This window comes from Piliocolobus tephrosceles, chromosome 10, assembly GCF_002776525.5.
Source record: "Piliocolobus tephrosceles isolate RC106 chromosome 10, ASM277652v3, whole genome shotgun sequence".
Lineage (NCBI taxonomy): Eukaryota > Metazoa > Chordata > Mammalia > Primates > Cercopithecidae > Piliocolobus > Piliocolobus tephrosceles.
The window spans coordinates 89,832,262-89,844,027 of record NC_045443.1 but is presented as its reverse complement, the minus strand read 5'-3'; the positions used below and the strand labels follow the sequence as shown (position 1 = coordinate 89,844,027).

General features: G+C 38.2%; 2 long non-coding RNA genes across 2 annotated transcripts; one reads left to right on the top strand and one right to left on the bottom strand.

The window, feature by feature from the left end:
• Positions 1-346: 346 nt before the first annotated feature.
• Positions 347-9,748, bottom strand: LOC111550474. Its single transcript, XR_002734061.1, has 3 exons — positions 9,427-9,748; positions 5,321-5,893; positions 347-2,317 (listed from the first exon to the last, which is right to left on the bottom strand). It is a non-coding gene; the product is annotated as an uncharacterized LOC111550474 (long non-coding RNA).
• Positions 3,099-11,168, top strand: CLLU1-AS1. Its single transcript, XR_004229147.1, has 4 exons — positions 3,099-3,152; positions 8,638-8,727; positions 10,090-10,264; positions 10,804-11,168. It is a non-coding gene; the product is annotated as a CLLU1 antisense RNA 1 (long non-coding RNA).
• Positions 11,169-11,766: the final 598 nt, after the last annotated feature.

The window sequence follows — 11,766 nt, the reverse complement described above, 5'->3', positions numbered from 1 at the left end:
CCCCGGGACCCTAGCACTCCGCCCCAGCTGAGCTCCCAGCCAAAAGCCAGCACTAACTTGGCAGGTATGCAAGTGGGCCATTCTGGAAGTGCATGTGCCAGTCCATCAAGCCTCCCCCTGCTGATACCACATAGAGCAGAGGCAAGTCTTCCCAGACAAGCCCTCCTCAAATTTTAAATTTGTTTGCAAAATGAATGTTGTTACGTTAAGCCATCAAATTTGGGGTAATGTGATGCAGATCAACAGTAACAGGAATAATTTCCCTTCATATATATAAAATTTTAACTCCATCCTTACAATGCCAATCTGTAGATAACCATTCTATGATAATGAATAAAAACATAAAGAACTAATATGTATCTGGCATTTATTGATAAATTAATATAGGCTTGGCCCTATTCTATGTGCTTGACATGTGTTAGCTCATTTTATTCTTACAGCTCTCTGAGGAAAATACTTTTATTATCTTTATTTAATGATAAGAAAAAGGAGGCCTGGGGAGATTAGGTAACATGGCCAGGACCATACAACCAGAGTACCCAAGCCAGAAGTCCAGACATTCTTATTCAGGAGTTGTTCATTGGTCATTGTTCTTTGAGCTTCTTATAACTGGAATCTTCTAACTTTAACTATTCCACTTATCATTAACACCAGGCAGCTCTTTGCTTTCATAGCTCCAGCCTTGATCTTCAATTGACAGAGCTTCTCGTTCTTACTCAGCAGGTCACAGTCTAAATGTTGTCCACAAATTTAAGATTTTATCAGGTCAGAGGTCAGAGAACTATGGCCCATAAGTGAGATCTGACCTGCCAGCTGATTTTGTAAAGAAAGAGTTAAAAAAATCCCATAAAACAGTTGCATTGGTTAGTTTATATTTTGTTTATAGCTCCTTTTACACTACATGGTGATTTGAACAGTTGTGATAGAGACCATAGGGTCCACAAAGCCTGAAATATTCTTTTTGGTCCTTTTTAGAAAAAGTTTGCTGACCCCTGACTTAGAAGACTGAAGATCCCTTTATGCTGAATTCGTGCCATGTTATACAAAGGGTATACATATGTTAGAGTTGTAGACGGACCTGGACTAAAATCCAGCTCTGTTATCTAACTGTAATCCTGGGAGAATCTCTTAATATCTCTGAATCTTAACATTCTTTTTCAAAAAGAGAATGTTAAGACCTCTGTCTTAATTGATACATGCTAAGATACTGACACATAAAAAAAATATTATTAATATGTTAAAAAATTTTACCAATCTTTTGTGATTAGGTCAAAATTTAGTGGACCATATAATCAGGGGTCACAAAATAAAAGATGCCTAATAATAACAACCATTTGTAACTGTTGGGGTATGTGAAGAGAAAACAGAGGCAAAACCTTCTGTTAGGTGGAAGGCAGAGGTGGGAATTGGTCAGCGAAACTCTGACCAATGGAGGTGAAAGTCCAGGTTGCGAATTTCCTTCTATAGTCTGGATTGTAAAAGAAAAATCCTACAGGCAGCGATAGCTTCATAGGAAACAGTTTTCCAAAAAATCAATTTCTAATTGATTAAATGTCAAGATTTGAAGAAAGAACTTCTGGTTGCTTATTGAGCTAAAGGAATAATCCTATTTTCCCGACTACGACTGAATATATTTCTTTGAGAATAAGAGTAAATTTAGAATCCCAAAGGAAGAGTGATTTGACCTGATTAGAAGTATTTTTTTCCATTTCTGCAAATAGTCCAAGCAACTGTCAGCAAGTTAGTTATTTTATCATTCCAACCAAAATGGTTTAATATTTTGGGGGTTGAAATTTTTAAAGTTGATTTAAATAACTGAAATGGCCAATTGTTTTCAGGTCCTTAGAGAAGTGAGCAGTCACACTCCGGTTTCTTGGGAGAATGAGGAGAGAACTGTGTTTTGGAGGGAAGATTTTGGGGGCAGTTAGTCTTTTCTGTCATTGTTGCTGGGAGATCTGTCATTGGTGTGATAGTAATGGAATCTGAGCTCCTCTGAGCTCCCAGGTGAGGCAGGTCATCTGTGCAGATATTCTTGATATCTGGCTAAGTGGAGAGTGAACCAGAATAGTGGGAGAGACTTTGTTCTGATAAACGAATAGTGGGCCTGTCCTGCACACGGGGTGTAAGATGAGCAAGGAGATGGTCCTGTGGCTTGATGAGGCACGTAGGTGGGAAGCAGCTGAAACACCCCAGATCTGCTGCACAGATTCTGGTTTTCTTCACTTGAGTTTCTTTTCTTTCCCTATTCTCACTTGTCACACACACAAAGGGCAGTGAAATGCCAACCTGACCCAATGAAAGGCCTGGAGATATGAAACTGTAAAAGAAGATAATGATTAGGAACATGTGGAGATGACTGGAGGCCCTTGATAATTGTGCTTCACTTTCTTGTTTAACCTTTTAACTAGAAAAAGGCATTCATCTAACAGACATGTTCTGCTTAAAAAGAAAAAAGAAAGGAAGAAAGAAAAAGAAAGAGAAAGAAAGACAGAAAGAAAGGCAGAAATAAATAAAGAAAGAAAAAGAAAAGAAAGAATGAAAAGGAAAAGAAAGAGAAACAAGAAAGGAAGGAGGGAAGGAAGGAAGGAGGGAATGAAAGAAGGAAGAAAGGAAGGAAAAAAGAGGGAAAGAAAATAAGTTTTTCTCAAATCATATAGGCACATTTTTTATATTGTATCACACCAATTTTCAGTTCCTTAAGGAAATCACAGAATCTAAAAGTGGAAATTTCCTTGGAGGTCACTTTGCCCAGATTTCTACTCATGCAGAACTCTTTTATGTAACTACCTTGGTAGGTTCATTGATTCATTCAACAATATCTCTTGAGCGTGATCACTAGGTATTGATCTGGGCACAGGACTGAATAAAAGAAATTAACATTTTTGCCTTCGTGGAGACCTGCTTATATTCCAGGGCCTATACTTGGTCATTTCCAGTTATTGAGAACTGTCAGTCTACATGCAAGTAAATCAGTTCTTAAGTGTTTAACAAACTCTTTTGGAGCAGCATTTTAAGCACTTTACAAATACAGTATTAACTCATTTAATGCTCACAGTAATCCTATAAAGTAGACACTACTGTCATCATATCCCTTCTACAGATGAACAAATTGAGACACAATCAACTTAAGGAATGCCTTAAGAATGCCACTGGTAAGCAACAGGGGTTAAATTAGAACCCCACAGTGAGGGTCTGGAGTGAGAGCATGGAATGCAGGGTTCTAGTTAAGAGTCTGCTCTCTTAACCACCAGGCTACACTGCCAACATTTGTTTAGCTTATGTTTGTGATTTGGCTCTATTTCTCTTTTTTTTTTTTTTTTTTCTTTTGTGATGGAGTCTCACTCTGTCCCCCAGGCTGGAGTGCAGTGATGCGATCTCGGCTCACTGCAAGATCTGCCTCCTGGGTTCACACCATTCTCCTGCCTCAGCCTCCCGAGTAGCTGGGACTACAGGCGCCCGCCACCATGCCAGGCTAATTTTTTGTATTTTTAGTAGAGACGGGGTTTCACCATGTTAGCCAGGATGGTCTCAATCTCCTGACCTCATGATCCGCCCACCTCGGCCTCCCAAAGTGCTGAGATTACAGGCATGAGCCACCGCACCTGGCGGTATTGGCATTTCTTACCCTAAAATGATCTGAAGATCTCTTGGGATCTTCTACTGCATACTCTAATCCCCTGAATACAACCAACCAAAGACAACTTCTTACTTTCTTGACTTACATGATTTATATAGGAGGAGATAGCACCTCTTTAAGAGGTATGAACCCCACTCCCCCCAACCAACCCTCTCTGCCTAAATAAAAGGGCGCTGCCTGCCACATACTAGTCAATAAATGATAGATCTTGTTATTAATACATTTTTGGCTCAATGATTTGCAAAATTTCTCAGTTTAGCTTCCTTCCTCCAGTTTAAGCCTTTAGGATAAAGGGCCAATCAGGCATTATTGGCACATTTTCAAAATTTTTCCTGAAAGCGATTTTTAATAAATGAGAGAGAACTCCATGAGGCTGATGGGACAGACCTTGTCATCACCAACAATGGAAATGAGGGACGGGGAAGGATGCAGAAGCTGGGAACCCTGGAAAGTTCACTCACATGGGAACATCTTAACGGCTGCCTTCCATAGCCAGTTAACCATTTTCTCCCCACAGCATAGATAAATAAAACAGCTCTGACCAGGTAGTTGCCTTGCCTTGGGTCCAGAAAACAAACAAACAAACAAACAAACAAACAAAAAACACCTCTTTTATGTCATTTCATCATGGAATAAGAAGTGAGAATGAGTTAGATAAAACTTTGAGCAGAGCAATAATACTTTTTATGTTTTTCTGAGTCAACTCATGGGTAAGTTTAATCCTTTGCTTGAAAGGAATTCAAAGAATGTCAGGTACCTTCTCATTTCAAATGGAATAATCCCAAAATACCTTCTACCATCAAATCCCAATGATTTCTGGATTATCTCTCACGGGTCCTCTTCCTGTAATGAATGAAATTGATCTAGTCCACTTTCTTTACACCTGGTTTCATGAGCCTCAGCTAAGATGACTTCCCTTTTCTTAGCCAATCCTCCTACCTGCAAATTTGGCTAATGAAAAGCATAATTCCTCTTGCTTCCCCACTTCTGATTCTCTTACTCCAAATAAGAGGCTCTGCTCTACATAGAATTACCCTCCTTTTCCGTTCATGCAAAGCCTACCTTTAAATATGTCTTTTCTTGCATGACATTTCCCAGACATGCTTCTAAACATAGTTTGCAGATGCTCCTCTGTGTGTCCCACTCCAGTCCTGCCCAGAGGGCCTTTACCCAAACTAGGAAAACGATTGATTGGGTGAATATTTCCATGCAGAGGGGTGGGAATAGCTGTTGAAGAAACAGTCTTTTTTTTTGAGATGGAGTCTTGCTCTGTTGCAAGGCTGGAGTGCAGTAGCATGATCTCAGCTCGCTGCAACCTCTGACTCCTGAATTCAAGCGATTCTTCTGCCTCAGCCTCCCTAGTAGCTGGGACTACAGGCGCCTATCACCACTCCTGGCTAACTTTTGTTATTTTTAGTAAAGACTAGGTTTCACCATGTTGACAAGGCTAGTTTCAAACTCCTGATCTCAGATGATCTGCCCCCCCCTTCACCTCCCAAAGTGCTGGGGTTACAGGCATGAGCCACCATACCTGGCCAAAACCAGTCTTTTTATAATAGCCAAGATGTAGGTATATAGAAAGCAAAAACAACAGCTACTTCATGTGGGTATTCCAAAGGCTGTTTTTGTGAGTTTGTAAAAGAGGATGTCCTTTAAGAATTTTTCACACTACACAGTACTTACTTTGTTTCTAATAAAATTTTTAGGGTGTCATACGTATCTGCAAGAAAGGTTTTTAAAAATTAATCAATTTTGGGTCCCTTGACACCCATTCATGGAACTTTTTTTTTTTTTTTTTCCAAGATAAAGAAAAGTTGGCAAAAATAATTCGAGACGTTTGCCAAGATCACTCAAAGAATTTGGCTTAGAATCTGAGTCACTGGAACCAAACAAAAATATTAACAAGTCAGGTGCGTTTCCATTTCATCCTGGCTGGATATTTTTAAGTGCTTGCTGCTTGTTAGGGAAGAAATGGATCATAGGTCATTAACTTAAAAAAAAAAAAAGAATATTTATTCTTTTGAATTTTTCCCAAATGCTTTGAATGGATTTCTGTTGCATTATTGGTTGAGTATATTCTTGTCAGGATAATCCACTTTTAGTGGCTTCATTTACATTAGCTATCACTCCAGAGAGCCATAGTAACAGGCTGCTGAATTACCCAAGAGAAATTACTCTTGAAAGTAATCATTGTGAATGAATTTTCATCACTTGGTCTCATCATCTCATGCTGTTTTGTCTCTTTCCTTTTTGCCCCTGATAAAAGATAAGCATAAAGAGGGCTTTTGTTATGATCTCATTTTCTTTGGAAAACTTGGTCTTATTAATCATAGCAGCCAGCTTATGGAGGCAACCAAAGCGTATCTCTCTGTCTCTCTCTCTCTCTCACACACACACGTACACAACACAGAGTTTTTGAAATGCATTTCAATTTGTGGGGAACATAAAGACTAATTTACTTTCATCTACAATATATCACACAAATTTGGTTTTCATGTAACTTCACTGGTACAAGGAATATGTTTAAGTACAGGGGCTTAAATACTGTACTGAATACTACTGTACTGAATTTGTTTTATGTTACCAACACATGCACAACAGTTGAAATTTAAAACTCTTGGACAAAAACCTAGAATAAATATTATGTTTTTTACTTAACTGTCCATAATGTATATATACCTGGCTTTATGGAAGTGACATATTGCTCACACATCAACTCAGGGTAGGAGAATATAGAAGTGCAAAATAATATCTTAAGAGGTAATTTGCTAAATCGTATTCTGTTGTTTTGAGAAAATAAATAAATAATCAGCTTATTTATTTCAGAGTTTAGTCTCCAGATAACACTCAATTACTAAGTTTAGAAAACAGATAATAGCACAAAGGCTGCTAACAGAATTGTCTGCGGCAAGTTTGTAAATAGAGGAATGAAAGGAGCATTTATTGAGCATCCTCAAAACAAGTCTGGGAGATGATTATTATAGTCCCCATTTTATAGATGAGGGAACTGAGGCACATAAAGATTGATTTCCTAGCTCAGGAGTCATGCAGCTAGTAAGTAAAGGAGAAACACAAGTCTGTCAGAAGCTGAGGCCTGGGTTTTCTTCCTTGGGAAAATTCAGAAATACTAAGTTACAGAAAACAAACAATCACAGGCTACAATGGAACTTCTCCAGCTCTACTGTGCGTATGAATCCCGGGGCCTCTTGTCAGTATATAGATTCTGATTCAGTGAGTCTGCGGTGGGACCTGAGATTCTGCCTTTTTAACAAGCCCTCAGCAGATTCTGATGCTGCTGTTCCAGGGACCAAAATGAAGTAGCAAGATACTTAAGATTACAATATAAAATTTTACCTTAAACCCAAATATGTCATATCCTACTCCAATTCTGTATTTTTCTGATAGTTTCCTTTCTTCCCTTCTCTGATCTTTTTGTCACTTTTGTCTATTCCTGAAGAAGTTAGAGCAAACCACTGAAATACAGTTTTTCTAGCATCCTTTAGCCAACTGCAATGAAATGTTAGGTCAAGTGTTATTTTTCCTTAGTTGGTAAAAAAAAAGAAATGTGATTTGTGGAATCTGTGGAATTTGGATGCTAAAAGAGAATTTAGTCTCACTCTCCTTTATTTCCTTCCTCTGATATTTCTATTTCTCAGACCTCCCTCTTTTTTATTTCTTCTTCCCCCAACCTTTTAATTTTTTTGTCACACTGGTAATAATCTCTGGCCCTTTCACAAAAATATTTAAAACTCTGCATTAGCACTTAACCCCAATATTTTCTCTCCTTTTATTAAATTGAGTCCTATGGCTCATTTTAATTCCTTTAGCTTTTTAGTTAGATGTATGATGCTATAATTCAGGCGTAGTCAAAGCTGGAGACAGCAGCATAATGCTATCATACCTGAGTTAGACTGCCTGAGTTAATAGCCTAGGGTGACTAGCAGTCTTAATCTGGGTTAGATATCTAAACTTTAGGAGCTCAGTTTCTCCTTCTGTAAAGTAGGATAATAATGGTATACATATTTGGGTTATTTGTGAAAAATAAATTTGATAAAAGTTAATTCACATAAAGGACTTAGTGTAGTGCTTTGAATGGTGTCAGCTATATCATAATTAAAGATTATTATTTCCCCATGGGCTATGGGGTTATTTGTCTGGACAACTGAGGATGGTGGCATGTAGCCCAGCAGTTTCCTTACATGCTGTGACCCAACACGCCGAGCCAGCTCTGTCTTAGGCATTCCCTGGAAGCAGTGGCTTATTGGTATTTTCAACACCCAGGCCAGATTGTTTGTTAACCCCTTCCTCCTCTAGTCCATACATTTCTTTTTCAGTAATAACCTTGTAATAATCAGTAACAATTATGTTTTTCTTGATTTACTCTTCAGTTTTAAAACAAATACCAGTTTTAAAAAGAAGAAAGCTGTAATTTCAATGATGTTGCTTAGTCTTGTAAAAATATTTCACATACTTAAAATTTGTGTCTAAAAAGCCAAAAATATTCCAACATGACGTTCACACTCTGTTTTACTGTTCAGAATTTTAAGCACTAGTAAAAACTCTAAGTGCTTCAGCAGAATGACAGAAGCAAGCAATTTTGGTTCAGTCATTTTGTCTATACAATCACTGTGTTATCATTCTTGATTTTGAATCTGTGATTTGAAGAAGAAACATGTGGTACCCCAGAAACTAGGGCCATGAACTGCCCTAATTATTTACCTGAGTCCTTAAGAGTCAGGGACTGTATACCTGGATGTTTCCCATAGTAATTTTCATGTCAGATTCAATGTTTGTTAAGGAACAGATAATAAAAATGTGCAAACTTTAAACTATGTATATATTTGAAAGCTCAGTGGTGACCACAACAATTATTTAGAATGCAAACCAAGAAAAGGTTTTTTTTCAGGGAAGAGTATTTGACCAGTAGTATGATTTAGAATTATGATGCATGGCAATAATGATACCAAACTACATTTCAGTTGACTCTATTATTTTTTCAGATTCTCTACAGACAGTGCAGCCTAATATCTCTCAGACTAGCACTTCCCACGGCCCTGCACTTGGGGCCCCACTGCCTGGTAGAAATGAAGGTCAGCGTTTGAAAGTATTTAAAGAATCCTGCTAATCCCTATTTTATCCATAAACGTCATCTGTCACAAAGAAACTTTTAGCAGAAACATTTTTCACAACTTCTGAGAGATCTTGTGGAGGGTTTTGCCATAAAGTGCTCTTGTTGAGCTCTTGATACCTATAAGCTGATGTCCTCGGTGTGTCCCAAATGATGCCTCCCACCCATTCATTAGCAGGACACTATCCCAGTTCAGATGCCTATACCCCATCTCCACATATGTTTCACCAAAACCATACATTTTGAAACAGAGTCAATATAAATGTATAACATATTGTTTTAGGGCTCTTCTGACAAAAAGAACCAATAGGATGTGTGTGTGTGTGTATGTGTGTGTGCATATACAACTATGCACTACACAATGACATTTCAGTCTACAAAGGATTGCATATATGATGGTGATCCCATAAGATTATACCATATTTTTACTGTACCTTTTCTACATTTAGATATGGTTAGATACATACATACTTATCATTATGTTACAGACTACACTATGTAGCCTAGGTGTGTAGTAGTTTATGCTGCCTAGGTTTGTGTAATAACACTCTATGATGTTTGCACAATGATGAAATCACTCAACAATGCATTTCTCAGAAACATATCTCCATTGTTAAGCAATGCATTACTGGATATGTAAATTAAATGGAAATTGGCTCACACAATTATGGAGGCCAAGAAGTCCCATGATCTGCCATCTGCAAGCTGGAGAACCAGGAAAGCTGGCAGTGTAATTCAGTCCAAGTCCGAAGAACTGAGAACCAGGGAAGCCAAAGGGGTAAATCCTGGTTTAAGTCTGAAGGCCCACTAACCAGGAGCACTAATATCCAAGGGCAGGAGAAGATGATATGCTAGACCAAGAAGAGAAGAAGCAAACTTTCCTTTCCTCTACCTTTTTGTTTTATTCAGGCCTTCAACAGATTGGCTGATGCCTGCCCCTATTGGTGAGAGCCATCTACTTTACTAAGTTCACCAATTCAAATGCTTATCTCTTCTCAAAATACTCTTATAGACACACCCAGAATAATGTTTTACCAGGTACCTGGTCATCCTTTAACCTAGCCAGGTTGATACATAAATTTAATTATCATACATATAGTCTTACCCATTAGTGACCTTTTCATTCTTTATGGTATTAACAGTGAAGATTTGTAGATGGTCTACTTGGTTTTATAGGTTTTGATCCGCACTCAGAAGCTCAGTTTGATCACCCTAGCTTGGCGTGAGCTGAAAGTGCTGAGACAGTAAGTTCTTTGGGTCTTATTTCTAGAAACCAGGAAGTGAGAGAGATAGTGACTTGGTTTCCCTTTTGTTCTCTTCTCAGTGGCCTTGCTAACAAGTTTACCTCCAAACTATGAGATTTCAGAAGGAAAACCAAGAGCCATCTCTGCATATGTGAGAGCGGGCAAACGAAATGTGCCAAGGAGAAGAAAGAAGACACACTTGGGCAATGATTATGGGAAGAAGGAAGCACAGGAGAAAATCTAAGACATGTACAGGTGAGAGAGAGATCAGGAGAAAGATGGGAAATGTGGGAGAGCAGCAGGAATCATAACAATAATAATGCCAATTTGGAAACAAGAACCAGTATATAAAGCATACCAATAACGCCAATGAAGTGCCAAGGATGGAAAGCCACCCTATCAGGAGAAAGTAAAGCCATAGCAGATGTTTCATGAGACAGCTTAACACAATGACTGACCAAGACAGCAGGACAAGTGAGGCATGGAGAAATAACCCAGACCTGGACGTTTCCGGCCTCTGAATTTGGTTCACACCTCTTGTCAGAAGGAGTAGTGACCAAAGGAAACTCTCTTTGCTTTAATTATAGAAACAGGAATATACCTGATTTTGTATTAAACTGTGTATATTTAAGATCTGAATATTTCTATACCCAAAAGCATAATGTATTAGGGTCAATCATTTGAAATTGCCAATATGCACTCATTTTACCTATAAAAACTATAATTTTGCATGGTTCAAACTAATAGATATGGAGATATTCCCAAGCAAACTTTTTTTTTCTTTTGTCTTGAAGCCCATATGGAAGATCCAAAGAGAACTTGACTAAGCTTCCTACCTTCTCCTGGAGTTTGTGGTTTATGAATGTGGCGCCATCTGGGGAACTGACAACCCCTGAGGTGTTCACTCTGCTCGTCTTCCAGGTGAGAGAAGAAGAAGGGGAGAAGAAAAGAGAAGTTCTAGAATTTCACAGGCTGAGGGAGATGGTAGGAACTGTCTATGTTGGTTTCTGTGTATTGGTTTGCTTTTTATTTTGAACTCATTTGACTTCAGGTTCCAGATTTGTTTTTCTCTTTGTAAACTAGACTTTGACATTATTAGCAGTCCCATCTGTTTGCTTTTCTTAAATAAAATGTAAATTAGTTTTTGTTTTAAATTTCAGGTGCTTTTAAGTTTGACTCTGCTATTCATTTCCTAAGGTAGTTTGGGCATGCTAGTGCTGGGAAGAACAGAGAAATCTTGCTTTACAGAATCTTTTTGTTCAAATGAATGTACATTTCTAGTGTTCGAAAAATATCAGTTTTAATAGGTTTGATTTTCCTGTCTATAATCCATGTTTTCCTCCTTTATTCCTTCATTCTTTCCTATCCCATGGGCCCACATTTATGCTCTGATCAAGTTTCTTTTCATATCTTTCCCCCTCACAACACACACAGGAAATCTAATACAAGCCACTATCTGTTTCTTTCTCAAAGGAAAAGAAAAGGATTCCTATGGGATCATACTGATCCCTGTGGGCCCCTTGCATAAAAGATTGTAGTGCATTAGATAATGACCCTCCATTGGCCAATCAATCATTATTGAGTGACTAGTTTGTGTGGAATACTGTTCATATAATATCTTGAGTAATGATGGGAACAGATTTCATGAGAGACATTGAAACACTCACGGACATAGACTATCTTGGCAATTGTGCTCTTGAGATTCTTTTATAATGGACACATATTTGGAACAGAAAAAAGCTGGAAACTTTCACAAA